This window comes from Megascapheus bottae, chromosome 12 (genome assembly GCF_031878675.1).
Source record: "Megascapheus bottae isolate mThoBot1 chromosome 12, mThoBot2.hap1, whole genome shotgun sequence".
In the NCBI taxonomy this organism is placed as follows: domain Eukaryota; kingdom Metazoa; phylum Chordata; class Mammalia; order Rodentia; family Geomyidae; genus Megascapheus; species Megascapheus bottae.
Window position 1 is genome coordinate 4,163,519 of NC_143520.1, and position 14,152 is coordinate 4,177,670.

The 14,152-nt window shown below is 35.1% G+C and overlaps 1 long non-coding RNA gene across 1 annotated transcript in view; it reads left to right on the plus strand.

Annotated features, from left to right (window-relative positions):
* LOC150056116 (uncharacterized) overlaps window positions 1-14,152 on the plus strand; it is a 145,556-nt gene that overhangs the window by 45,167 nt on the left and 86,237 nt on the right. The window lies entirely within an intron of this gene.

Below are 14,152 nucleotides of genomic sequence, written 5' to 3' on the forward strand. Positions count from 1 at the left end.
CACCAGTGAGACTAACTCAGTCCCATGGGTTATTTGTGTGATAATGAGAATGGGATTTCAGAAGCATGAAGTACTGTTCTAAGATCATTCCCTCTACTGCTTTTCAAACATGGGAGCTAATTCTGTCCCTTAAAACTGAACTTTCATGTACATTGTTACTAGTTTGGTGTGGTCTTCTATTGGGAGGAGTCAAAGGAGACAGTCAAACAGTAAAAAAAACAAAATGCTAAAGGAAAGATTTTTTAGAAATGTCTTAGTGTCTCAAATATTAACAAGAGTTTTTTTGAATAAATTAAGTCACACACACATACATGCATACATTCTCTCTCTCTTTCTGTCTCTCTGTCTCTGTCTCTGTCTCTCTCTGTCTCTCTCTCTCTCTCTCATTTGTTTAGAAATTCCAGTATACTGTTTCAGAATTATGCTCCAAATAGATTCTTAGAAGGGTTATTATGAAATAATATAGCACATCCTGAAGCTGAAAGATAGAAATTTTATATTACATTTCTTATGAATGAAATGGAATAATGACAATTTTTCAGAGAAAAAAATCCTGGAGGTCATATGTAAATGTTCCTTTGCAGTTGTGTGTCCCTATATGTTACAAATGAGGGAGGGAGGTCACATATTTTGTAATCAGGAAAATATTTTTAGTGTTGAAAATAAAATTAACCACAAAGATTATATTATGGTAGCTTGGTACTACTTAGTCCAAATCATTCTCAGTTCATTTTATAATAGCCAAATACAGGTTACTCAAGGGACAGGGATCATGTAAATCAGCTCATATTTCACTGAGTGCCTTGTTCCCATGTGTTTATGAGCTATTATCTTCATTACAGTTCAGCACATGAAATCAACTCATCTGTACTGTAATTGCTATAAATCAAGCATTCATTTGCTCTTATTTATTACCTACTATAAGGAGTTTTAATAATGTTTATAGGGTTCTGTAATAAAAGCAATTATTTATTGTGTCTTCTTATAGGGTCACTCAAAGTTTTTATTGTTGCTGTTGAACAAAACCTTATGGAATTTCCTAATATTTTAATATTCATAATCTAACATCACTAGCATATTATTTACAAATCTTTCCTGGCCAGGGACATAAAGCCATCATTGTAATTTTTCAGAAATAATTGTTAGATTATGTGGGTGCAAATATCAACTTGGGGTACCACAACCATGTATTCCAAACTTAATCCTACTTCTTAATGTTTGTATGCTCCTGATCATATCACTTGAACTCCTTTTCAATTATAAATTTCTGCTTGTTGAAGTCCTCTGCAAGAGAAAATCTGCATTAGTACTTAGAAAGGTGGTTGTGATTTTTTTCTAACTAATAATAAAAGTGAAATTGAGTTTTAAGTTAGCCAGCTTCGAACAAGAAGGAGTTATATTCTGAGTTCAAATTCTAGTTCTATCTATTACCACATGTACAACTTTAGACAGATAATTTAAGCTCTATATACATCTGTCTTCTTTCATATAAATTTGGTAATAACTCTTCATCAACCATTATAAAGAATCTTTCCAGGGAGGATTATGTGAAAAATTACCTGTAAATTATAAAGCAATCTAATTACTAGCTGAAAACACAACCGTCTGGTGAAAAACATAGATAATCTTCCAGAAGATGCTTTGTCAAATTGCTTTACAAAGACCAAAATAATATATTATTTTTCTCTTATCTAGGAAAATAATAGTCCTAAACCTCAGATATTTATGTCAACATGGAACATGATGAAGTTTTCTCTATCACATTTCCACATCTTCTTAGATACTTTAAATAATGGGCACCTCATTGTTTCTGATAACACCTATGAAATTGGATAGCTCTTGCTAGTTTAAAACTAGAATCCAGGAGAGATCAGCGGAAGATGGCGGCGGTTCAGGGTGAGACATACTGAGCTCCTGCCAAGATTCATGTACTGGCAGTGCAGGAGACAGTCCCCTAACAGAAATTGATCCTAAGTAAGCTTTAGGACCACAGAGAACTCAGGCAGAGAGGGAAAAAAAGGAAGACTACCAGCTCAAAAAGAGAGCGTGGAGCTCTGCCGCGGAGTGGCTGGGAGACAAAGGCTCTTCTGAATCAGAGCAGAGAAACAAAAATGGCCTATAGACACATGAAGAAATGCTCAACATCTCTGGTCATAAAAGAAATGCAAATCAAAACAACTCTAAGATTCCACCTCACTCCAGTTAGAATGGCCAGGATCAGGAAAACGAATGACAACAGATGCTGGCGGGGATGTGGCCAGGAGGGATCACTACTACACTGTTGGTGGGAGTGCAAACTCGTTCAACCATTATGGAAAGCAGTGTGGCAGTGCCTCAAAAGGCTAAACATAGAACTCCCCTATGACCCAGCAATTCCACTACTAGGCATTTACCCAACCATCCAGAAACAAGGACATACTAAATCCACTAGCACAATGATATTCATTGCAGCACTATTTACCATAGCAAAGATATGGAACCAACCCAGATGTCCCTCAGTTGATGAATGGATCAGCAAGAGGTGGTATTTATACACAATGGAATTCTATGCTGCTGTCAGAAAGAATGACATTGCCCCATTTGTTAGGAAATGGAAAGACTTAGAAAAGATCATATTAAGTGAAGTAAGCCAGACTCAAAGGAACTTAGGCTCAATGGTTTCCCTCATTTGTCATAATCAGTAGAAACCTTGGGCTCTCCTAGCAGAGATTTGCAGTAGAGCAAAACCTTGATACAAAAGGCCATATAGTAGGACACTAAATGAAAGGATCTCTAGGATATAGAAACAAAAGCCATATAATGAATGATTGTTGCCTTTAAGGTACTATGTTATCTCTCATCTCTTTTGCTGTCCCTTGGTTATCTCATATTGTTACAGTATCTCACTTTGTTACCTGATATATCGGATATATTTGTATTTAGTTATTTGAAATTGAATAGGGAATGGTGGAAAACAAGATGAGGAGTGGGGGTGGGGGAGGGAAATGTGAAAGGGTATCAATGTATGGGAATTTTTGCACCATCTGTCAAATATCATGTAACCCTTCTATTAATTACAATAAAAAATATATGAAAAAAACCTAGAATACATGTTATCAGTTCCAGTGACATTAGAAGACAAGTTCTATGTCATTCTAAACCTTATATTTATCATGCGAGATATTTCTTTATATACATATATGTATATATTATTAAAGACTTTATTAACATTGATTTTTATATCATATTTTAAATGGGAGATATTTCTAAATCTATCAACTGCTCGATAAAATGTAATTTCAAGTTATTTGAATACATGGATCAATATATTCTAAACAGAAACTCAGGTTGATTATGCTTAATTATTATCAGGATGATGTATAGAGGGGTTCCAGTTACTTTCGTAAGGTAGTGAGTACATTACTTCTTGAACATTGTTACCCTTTCCCATGTTTTTCTCCCACTGTCCCTTCCCCCACCCCCTCCCAAGTTGTAAAGTTCATTTCCGACATATTCTCCTGTGGATTTTCAAATATATAGCATACATCAGGAGCAAAATAGGTGCTAGAGTTATAAAATTTAAACAAAATACAAGCGTCCATGAGGAACTCCTCACTAATCAAGCTGATTATCAAATTTCTAAGCAACCACAGTATAATGAAGTTGTCCAGGATGTATTGAATACATACTCTGTGTCAAACTCTTTGTCAGAGGTTAGAATTTAGCAGTGATTCAAGCAGGAATTCTGTTCTCTCAGTCAACATTATGTTTTACTGGAGTGAGGGTATATAAAGACAAAGGAAAAGTAGTTTATAAATAAGTTTATCACGTAGGTGTTATCCTCTGAATATTGCATAAACCTAAATTTCCATATACTAATCACCAATGTGATTACAGCAGTCAGATCTCAGTGGGAAAGTTAGGTTATAAGCATGGAGTGAATGGCACCCTCCTCTCCATAAGTGGGACCTACTAGGTTTTTAGCCCACAGGAGGTATGCTTGGGTAGGGGAATGTTGAGCACTGGTCTCTCCCCATCCTTTTCACTTAGAGGCCTTGAGATGCACGACTTGTGCTGTGTCATGGTTTTCTGTTGAGCTGTGCAGCTTTACCACAGGCCTAAAAGCAACAATTCCATCCAGCCTGGCACTGCCGCATCCCAAATTATGACCCAAAATACCCCTTAAAAGAGATTCCAGGGAGATACTTTGCCAGATGTGATAGAAAAGATTGATTACCACAGACATCCTCACAACCTCATCACCGCTAATGATCCCAACACGTTTTCTCAAAATGATACACCATTTCTGGACTTCTATCCTGGGAGTGACTTCATAAATCTATCATACCAGGTATGCCAGGGACACTAGGAATGTCAGAATGAGATCATTTGTAGAGTCTGAATTTCTATCTTCTCTCCAGTATGTGATATGCCTCTATCATGTAATGGATCAACAGGTTATGATATATCCATGTTCTAATGTTAGCCAATAAACATGCAATCTGCTAATGAATATGTGGTCATCATCCTTTGTCAGAGACCCCAAGAGACACAGTTGTAGTGGAGGAAGAATTTACTTTAGCTCGCCATCAAAATTTCATAAAGGAGAAGAGAAGAAAGAAAAGAAGATATGAAATAAGAAAAGGAGAAGAAAATGAAAGAGAAGTGTAGAGAGGAGAGAACTAAAAAGGACAGAAGATAGGAAGAAAAAATGAGTAGAGATATGAGGCAGAGGACAAGATAGATCTTTTAAAAGGCATGTTTGTTAACTGCTTTTCCCAGCCTGGTCCTACCTGATGAAGGACGGATACTGAATCTAAGCAGAGCCATTTTGGCCATGTGGTAGATGTTTTCTCACAGTACAACAACACTAATGTGATATCCCATCACTAGTGCTATCAAATTATAAATCCACCAATGAATCAATACACATACAAAATTGTTGCATGGTAAGTCCAGTCATCAAGACACAAAGTAATCACATTTTGAGAGTTTGAACTGTGAGTCTTTATTAGTAAGCCAGCATCTGCAGGCAGACTTCTGTCCTAAAGTCCTACAGACCCACCACTACACTAAGCACCATTAGAAAACTGATCTATGAGAGCGGGAGAGGAAAGAAATAACAGAAAAACAATACCAACAAATCAGGCCAGCTCCAGTGGAGAGCTGAAGTGGGATGACCTGTTCACTGGAGAAGAGACAGGAGACATGAGACTTGGCCTAATGGCCTCTGAGCTGATCCGGGTCAGAGGGCAAGGTCATGGGGAAATCCCAAGTTCAAAGCATAGGACTGATAAGTCCATAAACTATCTTCCAAATTCCCGCCCCTGCTTCTGGGAACTCAGGAATACCTATCACCTGGGAAGCAGGGCTTCCCTTTCCTCCACCCTGAAGACAAGATGGCCCCAGTTAAACTCAATTCTCTATCCATCAATCGCCAAGATGGTGCAAGTTAGAACCAGCATCCCAATTCAAAAATCAGAACTTTTATGATCCAATAATATCTGAACACTACTTGCATTTAGGTCCAAGCCTCCAGTATGTAAACCTTTTGGGAGGACATTTCATATCAAACTGTAACACGTACTCCTTTTTATTTTTTTAATTTTTTATGGTTATTGTAAAGGTGATGTACAGAGAAGGTTACAGTTACATAAGTCAGAAAATGAGTACATTTCTTTTTGAAAGGTGTCACTCTCTTATTTTCTCCTAGTTTTTCTCTCCCAGCTGCCTCTTCCACCAGTTGCATAGTTCATTTTCAACATACAATCAAATATCACTGCTACATTTGTTCAGCTTTTGTCAGACCATTACTTTGTTCCCCATTATCCTCATCAAAACTGATAAACTTACATATAAGCTTGAGCCCCTTTGATTGTGGGTCCTAATGAGAATTTTATGCAATTATTTTTTATTTTTATTTTTTGCCAGTCCTGGGCTTGAGCTCAGGGCCTGAGCACTCTCCTTGGACTTTCTCAAAGCTAGAGCTCTACCACTTGAGCCTCAGCACCACTTCCAGCTTTTTTTTTTATGTATGTGGTACCAAACCCGAGTATTTGTGCATGCTAGGCAAGCACTCTACCACCAGGCCAAACTACTGGCCTGAGAATTTTATGAATTTTTAAATATTTCTTTACATTTATTTTGTAGTTTATCTTAGCAGGAAGACAATTCCTCTATTTTTATTACTATTGCATATACATGTATAAAAATTCAAATTGCTTCTGAGGCTTTCAAAAGATTGAATTTTCAACAAAGTCAGTTTTTACAATCTAATACCTCTATTTAGCACTTGTCATTTTAATTTTATTTTCTGAAAAGCATGGTTATTGAATTTGTGTCATATGTAGGATGACATTTTTCATTGACATAAACTGAAAGGTATACATATTTATGAATTTATATAATAATACAATGTAAAACATTGAGATAACCATGAGATATAATTTTCACCAACAATAATTATGTATAATTTGATAAAATCTAGCTTTACGTAGGGTTTTAGTGAAAGGCAATTTTATCGTTATATACTGGTTCACAAAGTATAAGTTTATAAAGAAATATTCTAATATTTTGTACAATTAAGTTTTTTTTAAACATTTTTGCTTTTAGTGACAAAAATTGGGAAAAGTAGAGTTAGTCCTAGATACTCTGGAGGTTGAATTACCATGATCAAAGTTCAAAGGCAGCCTGGGCAAGAAAGTCCTTGTGACTCTTACCTCCAATTAACCACCAAAAATCTGGAAGTGATTGTATGGCTTAAGTGGTATATGGTGTCCTTACCCAAAATAGCTCAGGGACAGTGCCAAGGCCCTAAGTTCAAGCTACATTAAGAGTTACATTTAAAAAAAAACCAGCTAAAACACAGGTTAAAGGATCTTAAAGAAATTACCATTTCATCCTCACTGTAATGAGAAAATACCCTAGATTTTGAAAGCAGAGAAGCAAAATAATCATTTAAATAGCTGGGAAAGTTTTAACAGTTTGGACCATTTTTCTTATATAAAGACCTATGAAGACTTTGATAAGCTTTTTGAGAGTGGCAGTAGGAGTCTTGAAGATACACCCTGGAAAAGGTTGACTAGTGAAAGAGAAGCAAAGTCACTTTGCAAGATCATGATGAGGGAGATAAAATAGTGAGAGAAGAGGAACACACACACACATGCACACACACACACACACACACACACGCACACACACACACGCACACACACGCACACACACACACACGCACACACACGCACACACACGCACACACACGCACACACACACACGCACACACACACACACACGCACACACACGCACACACGCACACACACACACACGATTAAAAAAACAGGCAGAAAGAGAGAAACAATAAAATGACAGACAGGATTACATAAAACATGCTAATGAGAAGTTTCCAGTGGTGGAAATGGATGATATAATTTAAAGCACAGATATATCCAGATCACATGCTTAGTGATTTGTGATTCTATGACAGAGACCTAATCCATCTTCCATAGCTTCAACAGAATCCATATAACTCAGTATGGGGGTACTTACCGATTTAAGTTTTGAAACCATAAATGGAAGTGGATCTGATTCAAATAATCTACTTTTTCACTTTGGTGGAATCTTTGGAAAATTACTTAATGAGTTGCAATTTTCTGAGTTAACATTTAATAATTTCTTCACAAACCTGTTAGCAATGATTATACTGTTCACTACATGCCAGGCACTGTTTGAAGGATTTTTTAGGTAGTTACTTATTGAATCCTCATGGAAACCCTATGAAGTGATAAACAATTTTGTTTATAGCATCAGTAGGTATCTCTCTCTGGTAGAAAAACTGCAGTGAACTTAGGTTAAATCACAAGTTTGGTGTCTCACAATTTGGACGTGAGAGATCTGTGATGTAAATCAGACATTTTAGTTCTAGAGCATGGATTTTACTCACACTGATCTGCAGAGGTTTGTTATGAGCTTGAGAGAACTAAAGGAGATGATGGGTGTTAACATATAGCCCCCACACACAGATGCTTGGTAAATTTCAGTTATGTTTTGCTCTTTTCTTCTTGCTTTCATTCACTCTATGCATAAAACTTGTTTATACAGCTAGGAATTTGGCCTAGTAACAGGGTGCTTGTCTAGCACTCACGAAGACTAGGGTTCTATTCCTCAGTATCATGTACACAGAAAAAGCCAGAAGTGGTGCTGTGCCTCCAGTGGTAGGACTCTAGCTTTGAGAAAGCCCAAGAACAGTGCTCCAGCCTTGAGCTCAAGCCCCAAACTGGCAAAAACAAACAAACAAACAACAACAACCAAAAGAAGAAAAAACTTGTCCATAAAGTGATCAAAGCAGAATCTGTGTCAAGGATTTTAACACTTACACACAAGGAATTCTTGGGCGTTTTTGACCAAACCATAAAATAGCAGCATAAGATAAGGAGTAGAGTTCAATGAATCTTTTGTAGAAATTTTCTTTATTTCAGGAATTAAAAAATATGACTGACAAGCTTATTTATGTGTGGCCCACTGTCTTAATTTGTGCATTTATTAAAAAGTAATATGCTTTATTTCATTTGTTCTCAACAGCAAGATCTGGGAAAGTAACATTTTTTACTTTATTTCTGAAAATGAGTAAAGTGATTCTCAGAGAAACAAGTGCTTTCATCAAGACCATGTGTCTAAAAATGCAAACAACTAAGAAAAGTTTGGATACTTAGTTCTAATCCAGTTCTTAACTGATGCAATTCACTTGTTTTGCAAGTTGTCATGACTAATTTATATATACTTAGAGAGACAAAACACAATAATGAACAATTTTTGCTAGAAATACATAGTATATGTATACAATAAATAATCAGTTGTACATCGACTTAATTTTATGTAAATAGATATATTATGCAATGTAATTATTAAAATTAAATATTTTTAGATTGTTTAAGCTAGATACACTGATAACCCTACTATAATTTAGTGTAAATATTTGGGAATGATTATGTTTACAATTTCCCACACACATAATTTCCCACAGCTAATTTCTCTATATAAAAGGATTGACTCTTAGAAGGAAAAGCAAGTATGTGGAAGTAAACAATCACAAGTTTAGGCAAGTCATTGAATATACATTTTAGTGATAGTCATATTTTCCACCTAACACTGAACATTTCTATTCGGCTGAGATCTGAAAATATTCAAAATTCTTAGTTGAGTATAGTTCAAACCACCAATGAGTCTTGGAGGTAAATAGTCTCACTGATGAATGGTGACAAATAGATTTTATTAGGCCCCATATTTTTTTTGTTGGTCCTGGGATTTGAAATCTGGGCCTGGGTGCTGTTCCTGAACTCTTCAGCTCAATGCTATTGCTCTGCTCCTTGATCCACACCATCACATTCAGTTTTCTGGTGGTTAATTGGAGATAAAGTTCTCGTAGACTGTTGTGCCCAGGCTGTCTTTGAACTGTGATCTTCAGATATCAGCCTCCTGATTAGCTAGGATTACAGGCATGAGCCACTAGCACCCAGCTAGCTCTGATGTCTTTAAGTATCAATTGAACTGTTTTTTCAATTTTAAAAAATCACATAGCTCATTTTTAACATTAAAGGCAGATTGGTTGATTTGTTTTCCTAAATAGACTCTCCAATACTTTATGTTTTTATTTATTTTTCAATTGCAAACAATATACCAAAGGGAAATAGAATGAGTTTCCAGGCAATTCTACTACATCAAGCAGAAACAAATGTGGATGAGTTAAATAGCCCAATGAAACCTATAGTGAGTCTCCTGTATCAGTATATTTATTTTTGTCTACTTCAGTATGTATTATGCACTCACTAACATTAGCAATGCATGCCTTCTCAAGGCAATACTAATTTAATGACACCTACTCTTTGCTTGAAAGGCAAAAGTAATATTATTAGGCAGAATTATAATATGTGAAACCAATTACGATCCAAGATAATTTAATGTAGGGAAAATATAGGAGTCATCATTTTAATTTAGTGATATTTATCAAGAGCAAAATTCAAACTAGTAAACTAGCCTTCTTATATTCTACATCACTTCCTACTGAGTCTCAATTAATATTTTGAAATTTTTTCCCTTTATCCTGTAAAATTTGCATATGTCATTTGCAGGCAGATTTTCTGAAAAATAAAACTAATAATTTATGCCATTTGGTTGTAGCTGTCAGACATACACATTCAAATTATTTAGCTGTAACTGCTACAGCTAAAAGTATCAGGGCCATAAACAGATTTTTAAGTTACTCTTATATCCATAATTCAGAAGATGTAAAGGAAAAATTAAATTAATTTAAAGCTACACTTACTGGTACATCCTGGATCTCAATTATAAATATGCTGTTCAAAGGCTTGCCAACTGCAAGCAACCCTAGTCTTTCTTGAGACAACCTAAGCAGATACTATGAATAAGATATAGACACCCCCCCCAGGAAAAAATAGGTCCTATCCTTAAATTCTACACACAAAAATCCACTACAATAAAATGATTATTGTCTCTAGCTATGAACTCAGTGCTGACATCAGGCATGTTACTTTATACAAACAGTAAAACAGCTGTAAGCATGTTTCTTGTACAACTACTCTTACCTCTTCTTCAATGCATTTAGCATCTATTGTTTCTTATTCTAATTTTAGAAATTATATCTTTAAAACATGTGTGAGTATATATTAGTGGTACAAGGGAATTTCATTGTAATATTTCCATATACACATATCATGTATCCTATTTAAATTTGTCCTTTTCTCTTTCTTGTGTATCTTCTCCTTCATTAAGAAGTTTCAATAGGTTTCACTGTTCTATTTTCATATGTGTATATAAAAGATGTTTGCTCTATTTGCCCTCCTTTACCTTTTCCATTTGTCCTCCCTGCTCCAACTGGCACTAATCTTAAATAAGGCCTACTTTGTTTTCCAGTCATTTTTTTTGTACAAAGGAATTTCCCTGTGGTATTTCACACATGCATATATTTTAATCAAATTAATCCCTCCTTACCCTTTCTTTCCCCTAAAATACAGTTTTCAGGGAGTTACTTTATTCATCTTTATATGCAATTCTCAGAAAAAATATTATTTAAAACAAATAAATGATTCATCTCTTTTTCAAAAGCACTTTTCTTTCTTATGCGTGTGTTTGTTTAATTAGACATTTTGACCACTGTAAACAACAAATAACGTACTATACACATTTCAAAAAAAGCAGATGAGTATTCACCATACAGAAGAAGCTATGGTTTTCTCTTAATAATGACTTCAAAATATCAGACTAAGAAATATTTGCAGGTCAGTATGCTTAGAATGCTGGGGCAGAAAGATTGCTTGAATTTGGGGTTGGAGACTGTCATGGGTAACACAGGAAAAACAACAAAAATGGAGAAAAGAAGAAAAGAAATACAATTTAGTATTTGAGATAAATGAATTTTTTGGTGACAAAATTATCATCTTTTTTTTCATACTTTTTATTGTAATTAATAGAAGGGTTACATGATATTTGTCAGATATGAAGTGCATTATAATTCACATACATTGATACCCTTTCACATGTCTTGATCCCCATTTCCCTCCCCCTACCCCCACCCCCATCTTGTTTTCCCCCCTTCCCTATTCAATTTCAAATAACCAAATACAAATATATCTGATAGATCAGGTAACAAAGTGAGATACTGTAACAATATGAGATAACCAAGGGACAGCAAAGGAGATGAGAGACAACATAGTACATTAAGGACAACAATCATTCGTTATATGGCTTTTGTTTCTATATCCTAGAGGTCCTTTCATTTAGCGTCATACTATATGGCCTTACGTATCAAGGTTTTTCTCTATTGCAAATCTCTGCTAGGAGAGCCCAAGGATTCTACTGAAAAACTTGAGAATTATGACTAATGTGATACCAGATGTACATGATTCCAAAGTCAATGCTCCAAACTTTATTCTGCCATTGCCTCCTCTCCACTCTACAATGCGGAGAGCGAATCAGAGCATGTACTATAGATGCTTGTGAGCAGTAATCCCCAGAATTTAGGATCTGAATTCATGGCTGCGACATAACCAGAAACTTATATAACCTGGAACTAGGTGCTTATTTTTTTTTTACCTTGCCTTAGGTAAAATCTCTGTTGCACAGGGTTAAACGGCAGCAAGTATAAAGTGCTTAGAAATTGCAGTCTGGCACATAGGATTTCCTCAATAAACAAAACTATTGTCCAAGTATTAATTCTTCAGTCATTCATTAACCTATCATATGTGCAAGACCTTTAAAGGTTGGAAAAATGAGTGAAAATCTATATTATGAAAGATAATAAAATCAAGTAGAGATTGAGGTACATCACTAAATAAATACCAATAAAGGCTTAATGCCAAATAAGTTCAGCAGATCATCTAGAGTATGTTTCATGGTTGAGGTGAGTTTAGACATAACTTAGAGGAATGAATAAATTTAGAGAGGTAGAGAAAACGATTTTCGACATGGTTAAATGATACAGTAAATCTATCTTACGATTCCTTGAAAAAATGAGTTTCTAGAATAGTTCAATATCCTTTCAACAAACAGAACATCCTTCTATATGCAAAATACTAGACATTTTTTGTGAAAAAGAAAATTAGGGTTAAGTATTCTGGTATTTTTACTTCCAATAAGTATCAGTAGGCACATTTAATGTTCTATGAAATAGTAAATTGTGCTATCATTTGTTTAATAATGGAAGAAAACCATTAGCTGCAACCTAGCATAGGCCTATATAGGGAGTTGTTTGAAGCTTAGTTGTCCCTAATAAGGAAGAGTATGAATACCACTGGTCTTTCAGTATTATGTTGAATGTCTTGTCTCTATTCTCCTTTTAGGCCCCCTTTTTAGTTCAGCTTGTCTTTCTGGTCAGCAATGTAAAGAGGATAATGGCTGGGTTGTCAGATTTGTTTGTGGAAACCACATCTTCTTCCCTTAGAGCAGCTGTTCATTCACCCTCCTATTTCTCACTCTGGTCAGATTAGAAATTTGTGCCATCGTTGACATTATCCACTTGCTTGTCTCACAAAGCTGGGTTTTGAGATTAAAATTCCAGTGGCACAAAGACTAGTGGCTTCAGCTTGTGTTAGTTTGCCACTGGATCTACAATTACTTTGCAATTGCTTCCTGTCAGCTACCCTTACAATTCATTCGAAATGTTTTCCAAGAAGAAAATTTTTTTGTCTGGCTCTAACTGAACTTGGATCCTATCTATACTTCCCAGTTAGCTAAGATTACAAGGGTATCTAATTCTAGGATAAAATGCCTGAGACTTTTCCACATTTTTGACAGCCAGTGTCAATAAGTAAATTTCTGAATCTTTGTAGGAGTTTTTCTTTCTCTGAATTTCTTTGTCACATTTATTATGAGTCATCTTTATTTGGGGTGGGGAGTTGTTCAGTCTATTCTAAATTGTGTTATAATTATGTGTGTAACATTTTGCTTTTCTTCTTTTTTGATGCACTCACTCTTTTCCTTTCCTTTCTCTCCCCCAATGTCTAACTTACTTCTTTAAGTGAAAAGCCTCAGTTGATGTGTTTCAAATGAGAACAAATGAGCCACGGGACTGCAAGGATGAGAATAAAAAAGACAGAAAAGTTTTTGATATGGCAAAACTGCATTCCCAAATTTTAGTTTATTTATTTGCTCATATCTGAACTCTCAGGTCTCTGAATTCATATAAAGCCAGCTGCCTTGTATAATACATAATAATTACGTAATAATTTTATGCTCTTTTTAAAGCATGGAATTACAACAATTAGAAATTTCAGATTAGAAAATAAGTCTTGAGTGTCACTCTAATATAATTCAGTATGATTAAATTTATGTAGCAAGGTAAAAATTAATGTTTTCATACTAATTATTCTAAATTTTTAAGATAAAATATATCAGTACTAGGCTGCAAAGAACTCAAAGTTTTAACAAGGCTTTAAAACAAAGGTAAAGTTCTTTTGAAGATTTTACAGCTAATAATGAATATTTCTTAGTTATCAAGGGAGACAGTTCAATTTGAGTGCAGCAATTAGTTAAGGCTTATGGGTCAAAAAATTTTATGACCCAATTGTTGCCAGGTTCTTCAGCTTATGAAATTTCATAGTTAACTTGATCTTGAATGTGTTACAAATTTGAAAGAAAAATCCTACAGAGATCAGATCATTC